This window comes from Dermacentor variabilis, chromosome 1 (assembly GCF_050947875.1).
Source record: "Dermacentor variabilis isolate Ectoservices chromosome 1, ASM5094787v1, whole genome shotgun sequence".
NCBI lineage: Eukaryota > Metazoa > Arthropoda > Arachnida > Ixodida > Ixodidae > Dermacentor > Dermacentor variabilis.
The window spans coordinates 12,509,706-12,536,115 of NC_134568.1; positions in this window are offsets into that span (position 1 = coordinate 12,509,706).

A 26,410-nucleotide genomic window follows, 5' to 3' on the forward strand; every position below is an offset into this window, starting at 1 on the left:
TGATCCCAAGGCTGTTGCTAACCTTTTAAATGACCACTTCCACAGTGTTTTCTTCCCGCCTACTGAACCCTCTTTCCAAACATCACCGTCCTGCTCTTCTGACGTTAACATTTCTCATCAAAGTGTACTTAACCTGCTCCTCGGATTACAAGTCTAATTATCTGTTGGTCCAGATTGCATTCCCCAATACCTTCGTTCGGCGTTGTGCGGAACCTTTAGGTAAATTCCTTGCAGTAATCTTTCAGGCCTCTCTACATTCCGCGGTACTTCCGCTCGACTGGAAAGTAGCACGTGTTGTCCCTATATTAAAGAAAAGGCGACCCAAGTTCAGTGTTGAATTACCGTTCGATTTTCATATTATCCTCTTCTTGTAAATTAATTGAGTACATTGTTGCTGACTACATTAATGATTTCGTAAACAAGCGTAATATTTTATCTCCTTTCGAACATGGCCTCAGGAAGGGGCTCTCGCCAGTCACCCACAGTCATTCACTCGTTTGCTTCTGTCCTTGACAAGGCTGTCCAAGTAGATGTGATATTTTTGAATTTTCAAAAAGCTTTTGATGTAGTTCCTCATGAGAAATTAATTTGTAAATTAGAATTCCTTGGTCTTTATGACTTTATCCTGTCCTGGGTTTCTGCTTACTTAACGCTTCAAAAACAGTACGTAGTCATTGAGGGGCAGCAGTTTAATTCTCTTTCAGTAACCTCTGGCGTGCCTCAAGGCAGCGCGCTTGGCCCCCTACTACTTCTTATTTATTGTAACGACATAGTTGATGTAATAGAGACCTCTCTCAATATTCGTCTGTTCGCAGACGACTGTATCATTTTTAACGATATTATTACGGTTAATGATCAACTATCTCTTCAGTTAGCCTTAAACAACATTATTGAGTGGAGCAAAAAGGGAAAGAAACTTAACTGTGATAAATCTGTGCTTCTACGTATAACAAACAAAAAAACTACCCCTGAAGATTTCTTATTCTATTGGCCAAGACACCTTGGCCGAAGTGAGAGAGTACAAGTACCTTGGAATTACAATTACTAACAACCTAAATTGGAATAGCCACACTGCTGCTACCGCCTCTTCTGCTTTAATAAATCTATGTCTACTTCGCCATAAGCTTAAACATGCATCCCATGAAATGAAATTATCAGCCTATACCACTTTTATTCGTCCCAAATTGGAATATTCGTGCGTTATTTGGGACTCGTTTACCAAAATAAACATTAACGCCCTTGAAAGGATACAGAAAAGAGCCATACGTTTTATTTTTTCCAAATACGGCCGAGAAGGGTGTATAACTGAATTATTTTTATTTTCATTATTTTTTTTATTTATTCATACCTCAAATACCCCATTTGGGGTTTTACATGAGGGGTAGGCATATTTAGGTCATATTTTCAATGAATGCCTTGAACGATAAAGGACTGGAGTAGTGCACCGCTTCTGCAGGTAGATGATTCCAGCCTTTCATTGTTTGAACGAAGAAAGAGTTAAGATGAGCGGTGGTGCAAGCTGGAGGGGAATAAACAGCCTTTCAATGGCTATGACGGGATGAAGCACGATGCGCAGGCGTGATGTCGGTCTGGTGAAGCAGCGAGTGATAAAATTTGTAAAAGAGGCACAGTCTTGCTGTTTTGCGGCGGTCCTCGAGGGTTGGAAGGTTCAGAGAAGACTTAAGTTTAGTGATGCTAGTGTGGTAAGACTAATCAGAATGAATGAACCTTGCTACGCGATTCTGTATGTATTCCAGTGCTGTTGCCAGGTTAGATTGGTATGGGTCCCACACTGTGCATATGTGCTCTAGTTTGGCTCAAACAAGTATTAAATATGCGAGTAGTTTTACTGAGGGGGCGACAAGAGGTAGATTACGGCGCAGGTAGCATAGTACACGATTGGCATCATTGCTGATGCTGCAGATGTGTGAGGACCAACCAAGGTTAGTGGACAAGTTAATAGCTAAGTACTCATAAGAAGTCACAGCACATATTTGAGAACCGATGATAACGCAATTAGCTGAAATATATGATTGGCGACGGTAGAAAGTAAGTAGTGACGTTTTTTGACGTTGAGAGACATTAGCCAATTATTACACCAAGTTTCAATGACGTTAAGGTCGGACTGGAGAGCACGAGAATCAGAGTAGTTAGTAATAATACGATAGATTACGCAATCATAAACAAATAACCGAATTTTGGAAGAACAACCTCTCGGCAAGTCGTTAATATATATTAAGAAGAGTAGTGACCCAAGGACTGTGCCTTGCGGCACGCCGGAGATAACGGGTGATAAATTAGACGAGCATTAGTTAGCGTGAAGGAACTGTTAACGGTTAGTCAGAAAGTTGCGTACCATTGGAGAACACAAGGGCTAAGATCAAGACGCGATAGTTTAAGGAAGAGCCGTCTATGAGGAACCTTGTCATAAGCCTTTTGGAAATCTAGGAAGAAGGCATCTATGGGTACGCTTTGACAAGCAAGCAAGCAAGCAAGCAAGCAAGCAAGCAAGCAAGCAAGCAAGCAAGCAAGTAAGCAAAGCAAAGCAAGCAAAGCAAAACAAGCAAAGTAAAGCAAGCAAAGCAAGCAAGTAAGAAAGCAAAACAAGCAAGCAAAGCAAGCAAGAAAGCAAGAAAGCAATCAAGCAAGCAAAGCAAAGCAAGCAAGCAAAGCAATCAAGCAAGCAAGCAAAGCAATCAAGCAAGCAAAGCAAGCAAAGCAAAGCAAGCAAGCAAGCAAGCAAAACAAATCAAAGCAAGCAAATCAAAGCAAGCAAAGCAAAACAAGCAAAGTAAAGCAAGCAAAGCGAAGCAAGCAAGCAAAGCAAAGCAAGCAAGCAAAGCAAGCAAGCAAGCAAAGCAAAGCAAGCAAGCAAAGCAAGTAAAGCATGCAAAGCAAGCAAGCAAAGCAAGCTTGCTTATTTCAACCATCATGTGCCTCAACGAAGGTATATCATCGTGTCATCGTACGCACTAGTATCGCAATGCTGCCGCATTAACTCACGTGCTCGTCGTGATCTGTTCTGCGCAATGTATGCAGAATATGTATTTTAATGCTCCGCACAAAATTTATCTTCACAGCCGTATTTCATGCATAGCAGTGATTCTGAAGGCGTTTTGATGCCGAAATTGCTTAACGGAGTTATGGCGAAACGGAGGACTTTTCACTCAACCTCCCTAACCTTGTTTTAGGCTATGCCACTGCTGCAGCAAAGTGGATTTGTGGTTACTGTACGCGTGTACTGTGGACTGTTAGGCCATAAAGTTTTAAAGCAGAATAAATATACTATATAGCGCCTGTTCAAGCCGTGGTGCCAAGAACGGCGACATGAAAGCGGGAGTTTCACTGAAGCGATGAAGGAGGCGAGAAGACCCACTGATACGATATATATCGGATCAGGTAGGCCTAAAACGCAAGAATCGGTAGATTTACATTGTTAAACCACGAGCCCAGCGTTACAAGCTTCTACTGGCAACTTGCGCGAAGCACTGTGGATGTTTTGACTCCTCTGCAATGTTTTCATGAACATATGTATTAGTGAACTCTATATATCACCACCGCTTCCACTGCAGGATCGGCACTGAACCGTCTTTGCTAAGGCGTAGCTTTCTTTGCCTGTTTGTCCCACTTAACGGTGGCATACTGTTGTCTTACACGGTTGGTCACGAAGTGTTAGAGCTGGAACTGTCCCCGCTATCCATGGCTAGCTAGCGCGCTCGATTCAAAACAGTACCACTTTTAAAGCGACGCTTTTTTTTTGCCTCCACTTCACTACCCATTACGGCTGCTGGCTGCTCTCTTGCATGATGGGCCGGTCCCGAAGATACAGCTCACCGAGGCGATCCGGGTTCACCAAAGACGCATTACACACCGACTGCAAGCACGAGCTCTAACATAAACGAAATGAGGCCAGAGCGTGCGCATAATGCGGAGGAAGCAGAGACTCATCGGTGCAGGAATGTCTTCGATACGCAACGAAGCATGGTTTATAACGCGAGCTCATGCTGGCTCCCCGACGCGAAGTGAAGCAGCGTTGAGCGGCGACGATCGCCATTGAGGAACGCAGTGATGATCTCGCCCATAAAGTCTTACGGGGACGGAGAGCGGGGAGCGGAGCAACGTCGATCTCGGAAAGCGAGTGAACAAGTGTTCGTAAACGTCACGGCAGGCGGCGTCTATACACAGGGATGAGGCAACAGCGGAATCTGCCGTTTACAGGTGATGACAGGTGCTTCGAGACACGCTCCGTGTAGTGTGGTTCGGTGTGTACTACTGTTTGCAATATGTACTGTTCTCCATCATACACATCTGCGGTGTGGGAGCACCACAAATTTATATTGGACGAGGAGTTTCACTGTGAAGACGTGTCTAACATCGTTTTATATATATATATATATATATATATATATATATATATATATATATATATATATATATATATATATATATATATATATATATATATATATATATATATATCAGTGGCGTAGCCAGAAATTTCGTTCGGGAAGGGGGGGGGGCTCACTTTGGAGCTCGGCCTGCTCCTTACAGAATTTGTCGAGGGATCCAATACATGAATAATAACTGCATTACCATTGCCAAAGATGCTGCAAACGAATTCTTGGACGCTACACACTGTCAAGACGAGCAAAATAAGTGTTTTTTTCATTAAAGAACGTCTTCGTATCTCCTAAATATTGATTGTACCACTAACTGATATCAATGCATCCACGTTTTTTATCTATGTAATAAGTAAAGAACATATCACACGAACTTCATAACTATATCAGTTCGAAATCAGCAAAGCAGTGCATGCTGCTGATATGATAAATACAAAGGCCGCGAAATGAACGAGTTGACGACAAATATATTAATGAAACTTTGTCATTCAAGAGCCCTGTTTACATTTTGGTACATACGCAGCGGTCAGGGAAAAATCTCAATTACGCTGTCCTTCGCTTCAATGTATTGCGCAGGAGCAGCTGTAACCAGTCGAGTATTGTAAGTGCACCGAAATTATAGTCGCAACAGAGATCAAATATCAAAAGCAGAAGTTCCGCAAAATATACATTAGAAATGCGAAGATACAATGGAATACACAAATGCGAATATAAAGCTTACTAAAGGGCAAAAAAGTGTCACTGAAAACAAAGTTCACTGCAGGTATCCACAAAACCTCGCAAAGAGATATTTAAATATACGTATAAGTCTCCAATGACTCTACATATCTAAGCAAAAGTAACTGTATACAGGGTGTCTCGGCTAACTTTAGCCAGACTTTAAAGATATGCCGATGCACTCTAAGGCGACGCGACCAAATGCATGTTGCTTGCTTTTGTATGTAGAGTGTCACGCATTGTTTTGTATTTTAGTTTAATTAGATTTTTAGTCAAGATTAATTAACCAACTTCTGAAGTAACGAAGCTAGGAAAAAAATTCCAATTAGAAAGTTGCAGAGTGTTTTGCAAAACGTTCGAATAAACCGTTTCTGTCTTTCTATCCATTAAGTATTAGTGTATTTCAGCTTACTGATGATGCCCGCGAAATACAAAACACCACGTGAGATGGCCGCTTGCACGTCGTGAATAGCCATAGGCGCGCTGCCGCTTAAAAGGCGACAGGGCAGCGACGTAGGTGTTGGCTGTCCCATTCGCGCCAGCGATGTGGTGCCCTCGCGACAGTTCATTATAGTGATAAGCAAACGCAGCGGTTATCGCTTGTGCTTCCGGAAGCAACAAGTCCGTCACCGCATAGCTGTAAGGAAATTGAACATCCCTAAATAAAAGAAAACTGAGTTTTCAGAAGGCTGAAAATGGTAGAAGAAGAGTATCTTAAATGGGCCAGACGCCGTCTTTCACTGAATTTACGTTTATTTTTCATGTGCTTTCCCAGCAAGTGCTCGAAGAATTCACCTTCTGCAGCGATACAACACTGGGATCTTCTGAGAAGGCTTGCTGTCGCTGCCTTGAGCACTGTCGGTGAAATGCTGTGGCAGACTTCAATTACCTCCTCCTGCAAGGCTTCTGAAGTCATCATTGCCGTCATGTATAGGTGATCCTTAATATAGCCCCACAAGAAAAAGTCAAAAGGGTTGAGACCGAATGACTTTGCCGGCCACCGGACAGGGTCGTTTCTCCCTATCAATTGCCCTGGGAAGGTAACATCTAGCCATGCTTGTGCTTGACTGCAGGTGTGGGCTGGAAGCCCGTCGCGCTGATACCACATCGCGTCAAGCCGGGATAGTGGCATGTTGCAACAGAAGTCTTCACATATCTATTGCTGGTCAGAGTGTTGTTAAAAAACAATGGGCCAATGAGTGTGCTGTCATATATTCCGCACCAAACGTTAAAACACCACTGATATTGGTGGCGGGATATTCCTATAGCCAGTATAGATTTTGCGCACCCCAATAGTGTGCGTTGTGGATATTTACTTGGCAATTTCGGGAAAAGTTCAGCTCCTCAGTCCAGAGTACCTTGATGAGAAAGTCAGAATCCTGCTCCTCCTGAATCAAAATCCAATTCGCAAAGTCGAGTCTCTTATGGAGATTACTTGACCCCAGGCATTGATGCAACTGCACATGATAGGGGTGCAGGACTTTGTTTTCAAAATCCTCCAGGCAGTTGAGTTGGACACACCGAGCTGTGCGCCACGCTGCGCGGGCTAGCGTGTGGATTCGCCTCCGTGAAAGACAAAACGTTCGAGCGAACCTCATTATTTATAACTGAAGCTATCTGTCTCTTTTTTGTGAAGCTTCTGGTTAGCTTCAGTGACTCGTAGGTGTTTAATATTGCCATACGGCTCGGTCGCGTACACGGGTGCCAGTTTTGAAATATTAGGCAGTCTTAGTTGGGCGTCCGCAACCACCCACGTACGCAGCGCGCGAGCTTGTGCATGCGTAGCGGAACGGGCGCGCACGAGACGGCAATAGTTGGCCGGACGTATAAGTTGAGAAGGGGATTTCTGACTTGCATCGCAGGAACCAGGGGTGCGATGGTTGTTCGGCGCGTTCGTTCGGTTACCGGTGCGCGCGATTGGCCTACACCGCGCAGGCGTCGCCAGCCGCAGGGCGCGGCCACGTTTTTGGTGACGTCAAAATGACGACAAGCTCCTGTCAATCATCCTCCCACCGAGCATTTCGTCTGCTAGGCGCCGAACCCGACGGGAGCTGGGAAGTTTGGAGCGATCATACGGCTTCGCATGGCGCGTCTGGTGGATTGGATTGGATCCCACCGGCGGCTGCGGCATGGCACGTTTGGATCCAATCCATAGTATAATTCGATAAAATGGCGCTTCCGTTGGGAACTTAGGTTGTTGCGCTGGCGTTTCTAGAGGAAGGAGGAGGGCGGGTGGCGGTGCGAAACGCGTTTGAAGAAATGGCAGAAAGTGAATTCCGGCGTCGTTTTTGTTTCTCGAAACAAATAATTCGTTGGTTGTGCAGAGAAGTCGACCCCATTATTGGCCAGCGAGCCACTGGAATGTTGTCACTGCCTCTTGTAAAGTGCCCCACTCTTCCTGTCGTTTCTTTTTCTTTTTTCTCCTCGCTGTGCGCGACAACACCTAGGGACGACGCAAAGAAACTAATAGTTATAAATTGCAGTAGTCACACGTACTACTATTTGAAAACGTGTTTGGGCTTGAGAAGAAAAAATACATTTTTGTAGATAAAGATTTCGTTTATTTGGAAGACGAGAAACATTTCGTTTTGTAGTATACTGTCTGCAAGCAGACGACAAACGACGGAAGTAACCTTCCGGGGAGGTCACTGCTTCCTTATTGGTTGCTCTCTCCGCCCCGCTGTCACAAATTTTGCATACTGCCACCTTGTGACGTTGCAACAACCGAACAGAACGCGTACCGAAGAAAATACCTCCGATTGCACCCCAGTATTGTGCTACTCAGCCGCCACGAAGTCAAACCACAAGCCAGAGTCATAGCTTCGGCAAGAGCGATATCGAAAAATTCGCTCTCGTGAACGCGCAGGAACGCGCGAGCACGTCCCGCGAAGCCCGCTGTGCCCGCAGCGGACGCTACGCAGCTTTTGAAGAGATGCGGGCGCACGCAAGATGGCGTGCGTGCTCCTGCGTACTGCGCATGTGCACTGACGCCTCCGTGGGTTTGCTGCGCACGCAGAGCTGCTGCGGACGCCCAACTAAAACTGTCTATTATTGCAGCCTGCCGTCTCTGACCGCTTGCAGCTCCTAGGGCAAGTATCACGTCTGATTTTGCCTCGTTGGAAAAAGGCACACGAAATTGCTCGCGCGTTAGCAGCCCATGCACGATAGTTTGTTTATCGCTGTCTGGAACGGCCACCGCCACCACCACGTCCGTCAGTCGCTTTACGCAGCGCAAGCGATAACGGTTGCTAGCTTAAATCGAACAGCCAACGCTTGCGTCGCTGCTCTGTCGCTTTTTAAGCGGCAGCGCACCCATGGCTGTTTGTGCTGAGAATGCTTGGGAGCATTGCAATTACGACGCGCAAGCGGGCATGTCACGTTGTGTTTTTTTTTCTTGTATTTCGCGGGCATTCGCAGGAAGCTGAAAAACACTAATACCTAATTGATAGAAAGACAGAAACTGTTTATTCGAACGTTTTGCAAACCGCTCTGCAACTATGGAATTTTTTCCTAGCTTCGTTGCTTCAGAAATAGGTTAATTAATATTGACTAATTATCTAAGTAAACAAAATACAAAAATAGCATGACACACGGCATACAAAAGGGACCAACATGCATTTGGTCGCTTCGTCTTAAACTGCATCGGCATATTTTTAAACTCTGGCTAAAGTTCGCTGGAAGATCACAGAATCCTAAGCCCCTCCCCCACCTCCCTCCACTCGCTCCGATGCATCGCGCGCGACGGAAGGTGGCGCGCTTCCTTCCCGCTTTTCTCCGTTGCACGCACAAGACTGACCCACCATCGTCGGCTCACCCCCCCCCCCCCCCTGCGCTTTCACTCGCACATAAAGCATGCGGCGCGCAGTGACAATATTATCACCCATGGACTTCATGCGGAACATGACGGCGACGGCGACGACAGGAATGCTCTTTGAGTGTCCATATAATTGCTATCGCAATAATATAGTAAGTGTATCCGGCAATTGAAGAGCGCCGTGGCCCATTCCTTTCCGCAAAAGAAGTAAGAAAATCGAACTTTCGCCATGCGACGATTCGCTGCGCCACATCTTTTTTTTTTCTTTTGTCGGGCGGGGGCACCGAAATGAAAAAGCGCAAAGTATGTTGGCCACAGTCGAATGCCTACTTTGGGCTCCCTAATGTGGCTACCGAAGGAATATCGAGGAAAACGTGAGACGCTTGGTCCACAGAGAACCATATGCATGCGGCTCGTTATCCTACACTGGCGAGACAAAAGACTTTCCGGAGAAGTTGCGATAACATTGAAATGACGGTGATACCCTCAAGCTAACGCGTTGCAATCCGTCGAGACCTCACAGGGGTGGCGGCGAGCGACCATTGCTTTTTTTTCTCGTCGGCTAGCCAGAAAGCGTCCGAAGCTCTGTGAGGCCAAAGTCCACTCGGCCAGAGAAAAACGATCGCGCACCGAAGTGCGCTGCGTGGTTGTCAGGACAACACGTGAAAAACGCATGACCTCTGGCTGGCTCTGGCAGCCCGTGGTTAGTGAGAACAAGAAAATTGAAGAGGCTCAAGGTGGGTCCTCGTGAATAAAAGTCAAAGTAGAAAAATATAATAAGAACGTAGTTACCTTTGCTGGCTTTATATAGTGTCTCGACATGGATGCTTTGCACAGGTGAAAAAAAAATGTTGATATTCTTTTCTGTGACATGACGGCACAAATGAACCATCACAACGCTTCGTCTCATCGGACCTCGCTGCTTGCTTTGTCAACTTGTCTGATAGTGTGTTGATTTGGCTTATCTCGTTGTATGATTCGATGTACGACTTTAGAAAAGTCAATGCACCTTTGGCGTCAAATGTTTATGACAACATTAAACCCACAAAGATCCGGAATTGAAAATCTAAAGTACGACTGAGGAAATGTCAATGCACCTTTCGCATCAAAAGTTTATGTGATCTTTATACGCATAAAGTATCGGAATTGAAATCCATGCTCTCCGTAAATTCCGCGGCATCCGCGAGATGCCGCGACGAGCCCGCTCACCATCAAAACGCCCTTGAAACTTTGTGCTCGGATGGGGCTCTTTGCGTTATGTGACTCCAGGTGCATAGGCGTTGTCACGAAATCCAGCCCGAGTTCACAATCTTCGCGCCGAAATGTCTTTTTGAGCCTGAAAAACACACTCTAGTCATAGACAAAATCCAGAGTGATTTCCGGCACCGGGGATTGATTTGGTCGGTGGTGCATGATAACACGAGAAAATTTCGGGGGGGGGGGGCTGAAGCCCCATAAGCCCCCCCCCCCCTGGCTACGCCCCAATATATATATATTGTGACACGCTGACGAAGAAGGTGTCAGCTTGGTCGGAAGCAGACGACGCTCTGGACTTCGCGCGCTGTCTACCATCTTGTCAGCCGCTACGATTGTAACTATCCTGTAAATATACGTCTGAATATTTTTAACCCCGTAACATTTTTGGTGGAGGTTGCGGGATCGTTATCAAGAGGGATTTACGCAGCGGGCCCTCCTTGGCTGCATCTTCAATGCCAGCACAAGGCGAGGACACAAGGCGAGGACACAAGGCGAGGACACAAGGCGAGGTGAGGACTCTTTGCTGTGCCTGAGCATCTGCGTCAGACTGTTCTCGCCCAGCTTCATGATGTCCCGACTGCCGGTCACCTTGGCGTGTCACGGACCTATGACCGCGTTCGTCGGCGCTTCTATTGGCCTGGTCTATACCGTGAAGTCTGCCGTTACGTCGCTGCGTGTGACCTTTGTCAACGACGCAAAAAGCCGACCACACTCTCTGCTGGTCGCCTTCAACCACTTGATGTACCATCAGAACCATTCTTCCGTGTAGGTGTTGATCTTGTAGGCCCTTTTCCTACGTCTGATCTTGGAAACAAGTGGATTGCTGTAGCAACAGACTACGCCACCCGATATGCAATCACACGGGCTCTTCCGACAAGCTGTGCAACCGATGTCGTCCACTTCCTCTTAGAGAACGTCATCCTTCACCACGGTGCCCCTCGACAGCTCCTCACCGATCGCGGCCACTACTTTCTTTCTAAAGTTGTCAACGACATTCTACACTCGTGCGCGACTAAACACAAACTTGCTACTGTTTACCATCCACAAACGAACTGTCTAACCGAGAGCCTTAACCGCACCCTTACTGACATGCTGTCCATGTATGTGTCCGCTGACCATGGCGACTGGGACGTTGCGCCACCGTTCGTTACTTTCGTCTATAATTCGTCTCGCCATGATACCGCCGGCTTCTCTCCATTCTTCCTCTTGTTTGGCCGCGACCCTACGCTACCTTTCGACACCATTCTGCCTGATAGCCTGAATTCCACGTCCGAGTACGCCCGTGAAGCCATACTCAAAGCTCAAGAAGCACGCCATATCGCCCGACGTCGACTTGTGGAGCCGCAGGACAATCAGCGGCGCTTATATGACGCCTGCCATCGTGACGTCCATTACACACCCGGTACCCTGGTTCTAATTTGTCGCCGTCGTGACGCGTTGGCCACTCGGAGAAGTTACTTTCACGCTACTCTGGCCCTTACCGTGTCTTGCGTAAAGTAACTGACGTCACGTACGAAATCGCCCCTCTTGAGCCAACCGTGGCTCAGCATCGCTCCGACGTGGCCCATGTCGCGCGTCTTAAGTTGTATCACTCGCCCACCTCCTAACCAGCACTGAGACGGTGCTTCCGCCGCCGGGAGTCATGTGACACGCTGACGATGATGTTGTCAGCTTGGTCGGAAGACGACGACGCTCTGGACTTCGCGCGCTGTCTACCATCTTGTCAGGCGCTACGATTATTGTAAATATCCTGTAAATATACGTCTGACTGTTTTTATACCCCGTAACAAATATATATATATATATATATATATATATATATATATATATATATATATATATATATATATACTAGTGGCACCCACGACGATAATGGAAGAGAGAATAGTCTAGAGGAATTCGAAATCCCACAGGTAACGCCGGAAGAAGTAAAGAAAGCCTTGGGAGCTATGCAAAGGGGGAAGACAGCTGGCGAGAATCAGGTAACAGCAAATTTGTTGAAGGATGGTGGGCAGATTGTTCTAAAGAAACTGACCACCCTGTATACGCAATGCCTCATGACTTCGAGCGTACCGGAATCTTAGGAAAACGCTAACATAATCCTAATCCATAAGAAAGGGGACGCCAAAGCCTTGAAAAATTATAGACCATCAGCTTACCGTCCGTTGCCTACAAAGTATTTACTAAGGTAATTCCAAATAGAATCAGGAACACTTTAGACTTCCGTCAACCAAAGGACCAGGCAGGATTCCGTAAAGGCTACTCAACAATAGACCATATTCACACTTTCAATCAGGTGATAGAAAAATCTGCGGAATATAACCAACCTTTATATATAGCTTTCATTGATTACGAGAAAGCGTTTGGTTCCGTCGAAACCTCAGCAGTCCTGGAGGAATTGCGGAATCAGGGTGTAGACGAGCCGTATGCAAAAATACTGAAAGATATCTATAGCGGCTCCACAGCCACCGTAGTCCTCCATAAAGAGAGCAACAAAATCCCAATAAAGAAAGGCGTCAGGCAGGGAGATACGATCTCCCCAATGCTATTCACAGCGTGTTTACAGGAGGTATTCAGAGACCTGGATTGGGAAGAATTTGGGATAAGAGTTAATGGAGAATACCTTAGTAACTTGCGATTCGCTGATGATGTTGCCTTGCTTAGTAACTCAGGGGACCAGCTGCAATGCATACTCACTGATCTGGAGAGGCAAAGCCGAAGGGTGGGTCTAAAAATTAATCTGCAGAAAACTAAAGTAATGTTTAACAGTCTCGGAAGAGAACAGCAGTTTACGATAGGTATGAGGCACTGGAAATGGTAAGGGAATACATCTACTTAGGACAGGTAGTGACTGCGGATCCGGATCATGAGACTGAAATAATCAGAAGAATAAGAATGGGCTGGGCTGCGTTTGGCAGGCATTCTCAGATCATGAACAGCAAGTTGCCATTATCCCTCAAAAGAAAAGTGTATAACAGCTGTGTCTTACCAGTGCTCACGTACGGGTGCAGAAACCTGGAGGCTTACGAAAAGGGTTCTACTTAAATTGAGGACGACGCAACGAGCTATGGAAAGAAGAATGATAGGTGTAACGTTAAGGGATAAGAAAAGAGCAGATTGGGTGGGGGAACAAACGCGAGTTAATGATATCTTAGTTGAAATCAAGAAAAGGAAATGGGGGGGGGGGGCGTTGGCAGGACACGTAATGAGGAGGGAAGATTACCGATTGTCATTAAGAGTTAGGGAATGGATTCCAAGGGAAGGGAAGCGTAGCAGAGGGCGGCGGAAAGTTAGGTGGGCGGATGAGATTAAGAAGTTTGCAGGGAGAACATGGCCACAATTAGTACATGACCGGGGTAGTTGGAGAAGTATGGGAGAGGCCTTTGCTGCCCTGCAGTAGGCGTATATAATATATATATATATATATATATATATATATATATATATTGGGGTGAATCAGAAAGCCTTTCCCCCAAATTACGGCTCTCAATGCGAAGTCGAAACATATCCATTCCCAGCGGTGGAGTTTTCTTGGACCGGCCTGGCCTTACCTGCTGGTAGTTCCGCGGCATGGCGCTGCTGGCTGTCAGCTGTTGAAGATGGCGGTTGTGCTTCACACGGCCTAGGCGTACGAGCAAAGAAGTGGGATTCGTTTTCTATGGAGCAAGGAACGAACGCCCATCGAAATCCACAAATGCAGCCCACGTATGGGGAAAAGTGTCTCGCTTTGAGAAGTGTGAGGTGGTGGTGTTGTGAGCTCGCAAAAGGCCGTGAGTGCTTGCATGACAGTGAGCGTTCGAGGAGGCCGCGTGCGTAGCTGACAGACGAAAACGGCGTCTCAAATTTGTTGCGGCGATGGGACAAGTGTCCGAACCGGTGTGGGGATTATGTGGAAAAATAGTGGAAGGTACGTATAGGACAGTGCGTATATTTGTAATTACTTGTATGCACCATATTCTGGCTAAGAAAAAAAATAGGGGCAAAGGCTTTTCGATTCGCCCTCGTATATCTATTAGAATGCAGCTGTATAGCTGCGTAGTGTGTGATGTTCCCAGCTACGAGGACAGACATGGTCTGAGTTACCTTCTTTCCAGTTCTGTCAAGCTGTGTCTGATTTTGCATTGATCGCCCATGAAGTGTCACAATGTCACATCTGGAATCGCGAAGAAGTGTCAACTTGAACCGCCTGTCAGCCTTGCGTAATCTTGGCCGGTATAATGCAAGGAATTCTGTCGCTGGATTCTCTTCCTCTCTTAACATCCATCGTTCACGGCAGGCTGAACCCATGGTGATAACGAGCGCCTTTCGAAGCACTGACGAAGCGCGAAAAGGAAAATAATTGGCGTAGAATTGTTACATTATCCTGGCCCTATTTACTTTTTGTTAAGTCACACCTCCTCGTGTCGTCCAATGGAACTAAGAGTAATCACGGAGAAAATCAAATTATAGCTTATTGCGTCCGAACTTAATTTTGTGACTATATTTAATGGATCTGCTAATGATATACGCATCGATTTACTGATTGCTTACAGAGGGAAACAAAGTTTGTTGGCGAGCAGCTAGCTCCAACAATTCACGAATGCCATCGGGAATGAAGTCGGGGTTATAGCAAGAGTGGTAGTGCAGAACGATTTGCCTTGTTCGGCACAGCCTCTTTCTCCCACCTTTCTCCTCTACCTTCGCGATTTCTCCCGCTTGTGCGCGCGAAGGTGAATTCCGGACGCACGGTGCCGATCACCGATGTAGCTATTTATTTCCCCTTTCATCTTGCAAGTGAGGCAAGACTTGACTGCACAAGGTTTGAAAAGCTCAGAGGCGTTGCGTCGCGCCAATGGAGTGACGATACGGAGGAGTTATTTTTTAATCCACTTCAATATCCTATCACATCATCAGTTCTGCATTTCAGTTAAGACAACATGTTATTTCCCGTATGCTTTCCTTGGCTTTATTATCAGTTGGCCTCATGTAGTTGCGAGAAGCAAAAAAAGAGAAAAAGAAACGTTATGAAAGAATCTCGTTTGCTTACCAAGAGTGCATTTAGCATGCTTTGAGAGGTGGTTATTTCTGGCGCTATATTGATCAGTGGCGATCCCCGTACCAACGTGCCTTATTTCGTATGCGGGAGTTAACCGCTACATCGAGCGTGACTTCTTGAAGGACCAGTCCGGAACCTCGTACAACGTCTGCGACCTCCTCCTCGGGTCCATGTTGTCTGTTCGGCAAGACAGCAGCCAGCACATACCTTGTGGCCCAAGTGGACTTACGTCTCAGAAACGGCCACGAACACACAAACTGCAAAGTGGGAGCAAGAGCCAAAGAACGCAATCACTGAAAAAACAATGACCTGGTGGAAAAGCCCAGGCAGTTTATGTCCTCTGAGGACCTTTAAAGCTGAACGAGAGTCTACAAAGCTTACACCGGCCTGAGGTGGCTCATTGTTGCGCCACATTGCCACCCGTATACCTGCCAGCTCAAGCGCAGCATACATTTCAGCGAGAAGGAAAGACTGGACCGTAAGTCACCGACGCGATAGCCTGTTAACCTTTCAAGATACGCACTGCGAGCACGCGATAACGCGTATCTCTCGTACATTGCTACGCAAAGGGACAACACGGGGGAACACGCTGCTCGCATCGGCGCTTTTTCCGCGAAGGGACATTTCTTCACGCACTGCCCCTCAAAGGCCTTAGCCAGGTCAGGAGAAAACGAAGTGCTGATGCCGCCATCTGTGACAACCTCTTTACAAAACGCTTATTGTGGTGCAAGGGGAAAAAAACGCGCGCAGAACTGCCGCTGTGGCACGGGGTATATGGGGTGATCAAAGAAGTGAACGCGCCAGTTCGGTGAGTGGAATGATGTAAGCGCACCGGAGGAGAGTGAGTATGCGCTGCAGCTCTTCACTGTCTCGTCACATATACTTACATATCCGCAGCGTGCCCCTACGATCACAGACACGTGACATCAACAAGTGCATCAGGCAAGAAAGCTATGCACGTGGCCTAATTTCATGCGTCTCTTGTCTTTCAAAGCGCTGTCCGTTTAACCTGCTTCCTCTACTGGGTGAGTTCGTCCCGTTTCCACAAGAATCAGCACCAGGTCTCGATCATACTTCTATGCTCCGTTAATTACCATTTGGCGTCCAGGAGCTCAAAAAAAAATTAATGAAGGCAACGAGGTGACCTGTCCTTGACGGTTAATGAGGTTATTTACGACTTCACAATCACCTGGTTGCGTTCCAAGTGATTGACTCCTTTTGTGGCCCGCCTGTTGGGTGCAGAACATTCAGGTGTAACTTACTCGAAGCATATATCCTTGCCTACACGGATAAATCTGCCAAAGTAGGTTTTCGTAGCTGTACCACACTTCATATTTGATCCGGTCTCTCAGTGCTACATGGTCCGAAGTGTGGACCATCTGCTCTCTTCCACTATTGCGGAAGGTGCAGCGATTGCGGCTTTCGTCGCATGAGAAACAGACTCACGCAGAACGTCTTCGTGCTCTCAAATTAGAAATTGCTGCTCCAGGATCTATCTCGTGGCATGTCTCCAAACAAGTTCTGTCGTAAACCAACAGTTTCACTTAAGGTTATCGCCAACAAATGAATTAAGATCATGGTTCAGTCGCCGTTTGGTCCTGCACCATGGAACTGAACAAAGGGGGGTTGGACCCTCCTGCGTTTAGCCGTGTCCAGGGAAAAGGGGATCCTGGGGTTTGAACTGATGTCGGGATTTTGGACCTTTGAAGCACCTCGTTGGAGGCAACTCCCATCTTAGGCCTCCGCTTCATGTAGACGGCGCCCACGCACTGAGTCACTCTTTCGCTCTCTTCGTATTTCTCTCTCACTTTCAATTTTTACTTGCTTCTTCTCATCTCTTTTGACTTCCGATTTTTTATGCGGCAAGGGTTAATATATTGCGATAAGCAATATATCGCGAAATGAAGACAGGTATAGAGCTGCGCTCAAATTTCGAACCAGGGAGTATGCTAATCATCGGTGAATTTTCATCTTCTCATTTCCTTTTACTTCCAGTTTTCCATGCAGCAAGGCTTAACCTCGTGTAGTCTATCAAAATTTGGGTATAATATATTAAGTTATAGTAGCTACACAGAGCTGGCCTCTGCTTAGCTACCCGTAGTTGGCCCACCTCTGCGCAGTTGGCCCACCAACAAGCCCTTGTTGGGCTTGGTGGTGGGCGGCTGGTGAACCTGCGGAAATCAGACAAATTCTTTATGGCTAAGACGTCTTTCCCCTCGCTTCCTAATTGTCCTCTTTCCAAAATGGAATGCATGGAAGAAACTTCCTAACTTATTAGCCAGCGCCAAAAAGCGTTCGCGTGCTTGCATGTAATACGTAGTCAAGATACTGAAAAGAGCGTCAGAACCATTTCAGCTCTCACTGTGCCTCACTGTCTCACAGGCACACTACATGCTGATCGCGAAGCTCGTAGCATTTAGTAATGTGCAAATTATTGGGACCCCACATCGATCTTTGAGCACAGGTACAGGAGTTATCTGTGATGATGATCTATTGACTCTGAGTCAGGAAGATCTCCTGGAGGGCTGGAACGAACAGAATGAAATTTACCTACAAAGAATAAATATCAAACGTGGCAACCAGAAAATTCCAACTAAACATCCTATCCACGACTTTGCGCTGAGTGTGCTACCGGACGCTCTAGAAACAGGATAGACCACAATTAGAGTCGCAACTTTCATCCGAAACCCTCGAAGATATTTCAAGTGTCAGAGATATGGCCACGGTTTGCAAAACTACCGAGGCCGACTGAGCTGTGCGAAATGTGGTGAACACCAACACGCCTCCGACAACTTTAGTGGCATGCTCCATTGTCCTAACTGTCACGGTGGACACGCGGCACACTCTCGAGTTTGCCCCAAATGGGAAAAAGAGAAAGACATAATCACATTGAAATTAAAGTAAAGCATCTCGTTTCAAGAAGCACGAAACGTGTTTCGTTTTTCTATACCTCCCGCAGGGGCGTCTGCGTCAGCAGACGTTTGGTGTGTTGCGACACCACGTACTCGAGCACACGAGGGTTGGACCCTCCCGCGTGTAGCTGTGCGCGGCTTAGCCGTGTCTGGGGAACGGGGGATCCTGGGGTGGAGGCGATACCGGGTGTTCAGACCTTTAAGGCCCCCCGGCGGAGGCAAACACCCCTTTGGCCTCTGCTTCACATAGACGGCACCCCCGGACTGACCCACCCGGGGGAAATCGGCAGTCGCCTTTTCCTGTCCCCTTCTTCAATCTATTTCTGTCTCTCTCACTTTCAATCTTTCCTGTCTTCTACTCACTTATTCTTACTTCCGTATTTCCGGGCAGCAAGGGTTAAGCGTGTCTAATATATTCAACCTTGGGTATATACATTAGGGGATAGAGGCGGTGTATAGCTGGCGTCTGCAGGTTTCGGGGAACCAGTAGCATGCCCTTGTTGGGCTCGGTGGTGGGTGGCTACCACCGCCCCCGAATTTTCAAACCATCCAATGGCAGAAGCGTTCCCGCGACTTTCAGATCGACCTCTGAAAAGAGGTTGCACCGAAGCACCTTTCCAGTTCTTTTTAATACCAAAATACCACGTTCTTCACAGTGAAGGAAACACAGCCGTACGAAAACGGTCACCATTCATAGTTTCGAAATGCCTAGCAAACACAATTGGACCTGGTTACAAAGCCTCGAAGATGGCTGACGGAGACCTCCTCCTTGAACTGACCAAGAAAGATCAAGTAGAAAAGCTCGCCGAACTCACCAGCATCGGGGACATTAAGAGAGACAATCTCTCCACACCGCTCACTTAACACAAGCAGAAGAGTTATATCAGAAGAAGACTTCCTGAACCTCAGTGATGAAGAGCTCCTCGAAGGATTTCAGGAGCAAAACGTAATTAAGGTACAGAGAATCACACTACGACGAAATGACCAACAGATCCCGACGTAACATGTGATAGTGACATTTGGTAGCAGCACTGTACCTAGTTCCCTCGACGCAGGATACCTGAAAATCAACGTCAGACCGTACATACCGAACTCGAGGCGGTGTTTCAAGTGCCAGGGGTTCGGGCATGCATCAAAATCATGCAGAGGCAAAGAAACATATGCAAAATCTAGTGCCAGTGACCATCCTTCTGATAACTGCAATGCTCCCACACTATTGTCAATTACAAGGGCGATCATCCTGCTTACTCGCGGAGCCGCCCTTGCTGGAAAAGAGAAAAAGAAAGAATCGAAATCACAGTAAAGGAAAAGATTTCATTCTACGAAGCGAGGAAAAGGCTAGGGCACTTACCTCAAGGAAGCTATGCCAGTGTGACATGGCAGGGAGCAGCGCCACACCGGTTTCAGGAGTCTACAGGGTCCACGTCCGGTACTTCTGTAGAAATTCCAACCGCCCCTTAGTGGCTGCAGCAAGTGCTGTTCCATTATCATCAAAGGCGGGCATGCAGACCTCTGTTCCGCAGGTGCCAAAGCTAAACCGAACTGCACGGCCTGGGACGCAATTTTCAGCGCCTAGTTCACGATCCTCCAGCACCTCAGAGAAGGTCATGGAGGTCGATCAAGGAACCCCGGCGTCATCGATGCCGAAAGATCAGTGCTCTCAGGAGCGCACTAAGAGGGATAAAATTCATGTAACTGCTATGAGAAAGGGACCGGTAACCTAAACGGTTACCGCCCTTGTGTACATATCCATCTATCTTTACCATGTGCTTTTGAACACAGACAGCAAAAGTCTTCCTTGATATGGCTACACAAATAATTCAGTGGAATGCCAGGGGCCTATTTCGCAATGTAGATGATATCAAAGATCTACTAGAGGAATATCAGCCATGACTGTTCGGTGTTCAAGCAACCTCGACACAGGAGAACTTCTTAAAACAGTACATTGTTTTCCGTAAAGATAGAAATAATGGTAATTCTTCTTTAGGTGGTGGGGCAATCATAGCCCAAGAGTCAGTAGCATGCCAGCATGTATCACTCCAGAGTTTATTTGAAGCAGTGGCTGTTCGGGCTATGTTGTTCAATCAACTTATAACTATTTGCTCTTTATATATATCGCCTGATGAACGCTTTGACACCGCAGAATTTGAAAAGCTGATTGACCAGCTTCCTGAACCCTATATAGTAATTGGAGATTTTAATTCTGACAGCCCATTCTGGGGTGACTCAACATGTGATGCGAGAGGACGGGCAATAGAAAAGTTCCTTCTTTCATATGGAGCCTGTCTATTTAACAAGACAGAGCCAACTTTTTACAGTCTTACACACAACACGTACTCATGTATAGACTTAGCCATAGGGTCAGCATCACTTCTTCCCTACCTGGAATGGAGAGTTATTAGTAATCCATATGGGAGCGATCTCTTTCTAACACTCCTAGAAACAACAAAGTAGCAATTTGGACCAGCTTACCCCCAAACATGGAGATGTCATAGTGCAGACTGGTCGAAATTTAGAAACATATGTAAACTGTGCCTGGAAGATGTGGACCACCTAGGTGTAGAGGAACTGGCCAGGTACATCACTGAACACATTCTCTGTTCTGCTCCAAACTGCATACCTCAGTCCTGTACAGATAAAGTCAATCCAAAACCGTGGTGAAACAAAGACTGAAATTGCAACGAAACGCCAGAACAAAGCATGGAGCCGATTTTCACGCTACCCAACAACAGAAAATCTAATAAATTTTACGCTGTGCAAAGGAAATGACCGCCGTATCCACGGAATATGTAAAAGAGAAAGCTGGACACGCTACGTGCCCTCAATAAATTCACACCCGGATGTCAGCAGAGTATACAACAGGGTTCGTAAACTAAAAGGACAACGTCCAATTCCTTTTCCTCTCGTCACTGGCTCTGGTGATACAATAGAAGATCAAGCGAACACTCTTGGCGAGCACTTTGAGAGGGTATCAAGCTCGGAAAATTATTCCGAAAAGTTCATTCACCACAAAAGAATAGCTGAAAATACTCCTCTACGTCCAAACAAGTCATCAGAAGGCTACAACAAACCACTATCATTTCATGAACTGAAGCTTGCCCTAGGCTCTTGTGGCAGCTCGGCTCCAGGTCCTGATACAATAACATATGAAATAATCAGGGCTGCCTTGTGAGACCCTAAACCGCATCTTAGGTCTTTACAATAAGAGCATCGCTACTGGTCATGTATCTTCAACTTGGAAGGAGGCAATAGTCCTGCCAATAATCAAACACATCAAAGACCCTTCCTTAGCAAAGTTACAGACCAATTGCACTCACTAGTTGTTTATTTAAGGTATGTGAAAAAAAATGAACCGTCGCCTTGTGTGCTTTTTGAAATATAATGATATATTGGACCCTCACCAATCTGGCTTCCGATGAACGAGGTCGACAACCGATGATCTTGTTCTCCTTGAGTCATATATACGTGATGCATTTGTACACAGCCAATACTGCCTATCTGTATTCTTTGATCTTGAGAAGGCATATGACACTGCTTGGCGATACGGTTTTCTGCAATACCTGTCGTCCTATGGAATTTGTGGTAGTATGCTGAACGTTTTGCAAAATTACCTATCTGAAAGGAAGTTCCGCGTAAGAATTGGCAATGTACTATCGCGCACCTTTCTTTGTTCAAGAAAATGGTGTACCACAGGGAGGAGTGCTAAGTTGCACACTTTTTATAACTAAAATGAACTCTCTTCGCTCTGTTATACCATCCATGGTGTCTTATTCTGTTATGTGGACGACATCCGAATCAGCTTTAAATCTTGTAACCTGTCCATATGTGAACGCCAGATACAGTTAAGTGTTAATCGGCTCGCGAAATGGGCAGACGAAAACGGGTTTAGATTCAGTGCAGAGAAGGATACCTGTGTGCTGTTTTCCAGACGAAGGGAGGTATGTGCTGACCCTTGCATTACGACGAATGGAAGCCTGGTAAATAGAAAAGAACAAAAATTTCTGGGTGTAATCTTCGATACTAAGCTAACCCTCATGCAGAGCATATAAAACGGTTGAAGCTGAGATGTTTAAAACTATGAACCTTTTAGAGATTTTAACTCACCAGTCGTGGGGAACAGATAGGTATTGCCTCCTATCTCTTTTTAAAAGCCTTGTGTTGTCACGCATAGACTATGGATGTATTGTCTACCAGTCAGCGTCAAAGAGAACACTTAAGCTACTCGATCCTGTCTATCACTAAGGTATTCGCCTAGCACTTGGTGCCTTGCGTATGAGCCCTGTCCAAAGTCTATACGTAGAATCGGATCAGTGGCCGCTATATGATCAGCGTAGATATCTGGGAGTCACCTATGCAATAAGAACCATGTCGCTCAAACAACATCCACGCAAATCACTCGATCATGAGTGATCAGTCCACAATTCAGTTGTATTTAAACAGGCTTTCACACGCCCCGCCGTTCCCGTTAGCAGTAAAATTTGTTGCGCAAAAACGCGGAGTAGTTTTCACAGATCTGCAGGAAAGCGACTACGCTGAACCCATCCCACTTTGGGAGAAATGTACAGTTACCTGCGACTTGTCCTTTACAGAACTTAACAAAAAGAGTTGTCCAAGTGCTGTCATCCAGCAACATTTTTTGTCCCTTGAAGAAAAGTATAGATCGATGGCATTTTTCACTGATGCTTCAAAGTCTGCAACTTCGGTATCATGTGCAACCCAAGGCCCAAACTTCTCCAACCCTAAAACCTTGCATAACTATATCAGCATCTATAAAGTGGAAACGTACGTTATCCTGATCATGGTTGAGTACATAGTACAGCACAACATACAAAAGTCTATAATATACACAGATTTCTTAAGCCTTGTCACAGCCCTCTCCTCTGGAAAAGCAAGCCGAAACCCTGTAATTAACAAGCTCCTTAAACACAGTCACGTAGCGCATAAACAAAACCTTGCTCTGGTTGTATACTGGGTTCCAGGTCACTCTGGGATCGCAGGCAATGAAATGGCGGACAAAAATGCTGAAGAAGCGGCTCATCGGGATACAATTGATATAAGCTGTGTACCTGGTATAGATATGAAACCTGCGGTACGAAAGGCGCTCCGTAATCATTAGCAAGCTGAGTGGGACAAGGAAGTTGAAAATAAGCTACACCTGCTTAAACCGCAGTTAACCAAATCTTTCCCACTGAAGCTTGATAGACACACCTAAGTCACCTTGGCACGACTCAGAATAGGACACACTTATGGCACACACAAGTACCTCTTGACTGCAACTGACCCACCGACGTGCACAGGCTGCGGTGAGAACCTAACCATCCTACATGTCCTCTTTCAATGTCGTGAACTTCACCGAGAGCGAGGGGCTCATTTTAGGGAACTCTCTTCACACCATATACCCCCCCCCCCCATCCCTCGATGTTCTTATCAGAGGATGCGCTTTTTAACTTTAAAAGAGTGTTTAATTATCTTACACAAGTTGACTTTCTAGAAATCATCTCATTCCATCCTAACCATCAGATTGCGCCTCACAGGTGAGGTACAATCTGATGGACAAAGTATGTCTAAGCCCTCGCACTTCTTGCGTAAGCAAGAATTGTACAGCAAGGGACTCGGACAATCCAGAATAATTTAAGATGTGTGCCTGTAACCAATGCATTTAAGGCCTTATATTTATCTTAGTAATTATTTTAGAATTGATGCGCTAGTAATTATAAATCTACCTTACGTGTAGGCCTCTATACAGCCTTTATTTTAAGTCATAGTCCTAAACTCACAATTTTACTAAACCAAAACACATGTCCTGGCGCTCTTTGGCCTTAGATGCCCTTGCGCAAATAAACTTCAATAATAATAATAATAATAATAATAATAATAATAATAATAATAATAATAATAATAATAATAATAATAATAATAATAATAATCGTTTTTCCATACCGCTGATGCAGCCAGACAGTGGCATCTGTCTGGCCCACAAAGAGCTGCCGCGGTGACAGCAGCTAGCGGTGCTTTACCATCCCAGAAGAAGGGTCCGTGAACATCCGGGCTAGTGGGCGCCAAAGTCTCATCTTTTATCGATCGCAAGAGCACCTGTCCAACGCCTCGCAACGCGCTGATTAGTGACTATGGTGTTGGGCTGCTAAGCACGAGGTCGCGGTATCGAATACCGGCCATGGCGACCACATTTTGATGGGGGTGAAATGCGAAAACAGCAGTGTAATGAGATGTAGGTGCACGTTAAAGAACCCCGGGTGGTACAAATTTCCAGAGTCTCCCACTACGGCGTGCCTTATAATCATACCTTGGTTTTGGCACGTAAAGCCCTATAATTAATTTTAACACCCCGCAAGAGGCGATACATTAAACCCCCGCACAAACTGCGCAGATAGCGGCTAAGGAGCGGCGCGATTCTGCCGACCGCTCCAAAAAAGTCAAACCTCGCATCACGGCACCCGGAAAGGGCTCTGTAAACTAACTCATCTTAAAAACACAGCACGAAAACTACCTTCAACACAGATACACAAACATTACCCTGTAATGTCAGGGTTTTCTCAACAATCTCGATGACGTTAAAGAACTCCTGCATATGGATAATCCAAAGTACCGTGTGCTCAAGAGACTCATTTAAAGTCCATGGAAACAAATTCTATGCCGCAATGTGCCATTTTCCGCAAAAATCGCGATGATGCTAACACCTAGTCCGGCGGCATATCAATAGTTGTCATGCCCGTAGCTTGACAACATTTAGCACTTCAGACAGTGTCAGTGATGTGTCAGTGCAGTGTCAGTGCAGCGCAGTGTCAGGGCGAGTAAACGTATTCAATAAACTGATTACTTTCTGCTCTGTTTACATGACACCGCATTATCATCTCGGCAAGACAGAATTCCGTAGGCTTATTAATCACCTACTAGAACCTTACATTGTCGTTGGCGAATTTACCGTCCAAAACAGTCTCTGAGTAGACTGCTGGTGTGACTAGAGGAATCCGCTAATATCAAACTTTCTACTGACTTCTGGTGCTTGCCTGTTCTATAAGAAAAAGCCAACTTACTACAACGTCCATCGCTGTACCTATTCGTCGACAGATTTAGTGATTGGCTCAGTGACTCTTTACTTCCACTTGGAGTGGACTGTCATCTAAAATCTTTTTGGAATTGGCCACTAGCTTCCCTGTGACGTTGAACTTGTCGAGGTAAGACTATTCTCTGCTTGTCCCTAGATGTAAACTACCATCGGCTGATTGGAATTGTTTTAAAATTTGACATATTTAAGATGAGATTTTATCAGCGAGTTTAGCATGGACGAGGCGCATTAGCGTATTTCGCTGCTTTTTATTGACGCAGCAGCGAAATGCATTCTCAAAGGGCTGCTCATCTGAAAGACGGGTTCCCTTGGTGGAATAATGACTGCAAGCAGGCGAGAAGGGAACCATTTAGAGCATGGGGCATACGGCGCCTACTTCAGACTGCGAAACTCTCGTTGAGTTTAAACTCATCAAGTCACAGGGACGGCGGACGCGGACATAGGCAAAGAGGGGAAGCTGGGAGAGGTATCTTTTAAGTTTACACGCAAGAAGCGAAAGTTTACATCGGTATGAATGGCTTAATGAGCAGCAAATTCAGCCATTACCCCTGGTCGATGACATTGGAACACCTGGCCAATGTTCTTGGCGAACACTTCAGCGCGTATCCAGTTCAATTGATTATTCAGTGACATTCCTAAAACACAAAGAAATAGCAGAGCGCAAGACAATCGACCGCAAATGTAGACAGAACGAACCTCATAACCTTATAACTGAGAACTTCCGTGACGGCTTGTCTTAGCTCTGCACTCAGACTTGACAAAATCATGTACGACATGATTAAACACCTCCACAACGATACTCAAAGGCGCTACTTGCACTGTATAATGCTATATCGGCTGCTGGGTATCTTCGATATATATGGAAAGAAGCCATTGTCGTTCCGTTCTTGAAGCAGTAAAGTTATCTGTGACAAGTTATCATCCGATTGCAGTCAAGAGTTGCCTTTGTATGTTATTAAAAATAATTATTCGTCGTCATCTACATTTCATGGAATATCACAGACTGCATGGTCACCATCAGTGCAGTTTCAGAGAAGGCCGGTTTACAACCGACCATCTCATGCGCATCGAAGGAAACATTCTTGATATATTCTTATATAAACAGTTCTTCTTATCTGTATTTATCGCTATGGAAAAGGCGTATGACACAACGTAGCGTTACGGAATCCTGTGGGATCTGTCGGCAAG